The sequence below is a fragment of the Sinocyclocheilus rhinocerous genome, unplaced genomic scaffold (genome assembly GCF_001515625.1).
Source record: "Sinocyclocheilus rhinocerous isolate Xijiao unplaced genomic scaffold, SAMN03320098_v1.1 scaffold17335, whole genome shotgun sequence".
In the NCBI taxonomy this organism is placed as follows: domain Eukaryota; kingdom Metazoa; phylum Chordata; class Actinopteri; order Cypriniformes; family Cyprinidae; genus Sinocyclocheilus; species Sinocyclocheilus rhinocerous.
Genome location: NW_015666001.1, coordinates 1 through 830, shown reverse-complemented (window position 1 = coordinate 830; position 830 = coordinate 1). Strand labels below are relative to the sequence as shown.

General features: G+C 32.5%; 1 long non-coding RNA gene across 1 annotated transcript; it reads left to right on the top strand.

The window, feature by feature from the left end:
- The first annotated feature begins 360 nt into the window (after window positions 1–360).
- Window positions 361–830, top strand: LOC107731696 (uncharacterized). The gene is made up of 3 exons (XR_001638802.1): window positions 361–435; window positions 603–671; window positions 806–830. It is a non-coding gene; the product is annotated as an uncharacterized LOC107731696 (long non-coding RNA).

Below are 830 nucleotides of genomic sequence, written 5' to 3'. Positions count from 1 at the left end.
AAGCGCTATATAAATGTAATGAATTATAATTTGTAAGTCGCTTTGGATAAAAGCGTCTGGTAAATGAATAAATGTGTCACACTATGCTGTATAAAAAGCACAAAGATGAAGATGAATGCTCCAAAAGTCTTTAATCCAACACACAGGCAATACAAACACATGGTAGCTTTAGCACAGATGTAACATGGACGAGACCAGACGAACTGAACTGAAACAGAGAGAACTAGTACACAGTGCAAACGAGGTGATTAGTGGCAACTCAAATCATTAACTGTGACAACAAACACAGGCAGAGAAATAGTGCAAATGCAAAACAAATTCCAGACTGAATGACACTGAGACAAAATGTAAATGTGTTTTTTTTTAAAGCAAAATCTTCAGTAAGTGTCAAACTTGGCTACTATAATGACATCAGCACCACTAAAGGCCCAACAGGTCAGTGACTTTGTTAACTGATCACAGGATTTCACTTAATTTTATTACCTTTTTGGCATGTGATTTGTTAACTGATCACAGGATTTCACTTAATTTTATTAACTTTTTGGCATGTGAACAGTAAACTTAGTTTCTGCTATTTATTTCTGTACTATTAAAAAATGTAGAAGAGCAACAAATCACACCAGAGGATTATGATGATGCAATCACTGCTGGTTGGAGACATTGTGCTAAAGGTTAATTTTAAAATTATTTCTACAGGTTTAAACACTATATATTTATATACATTTTGATTATGCATTTGTACTGTTTCAAAATCCCAAATTTTGTATATTAATGAATGCATTTAATTTTCATTATTTTGTTGTAGATGACTTACCAGAAAACTATGATGA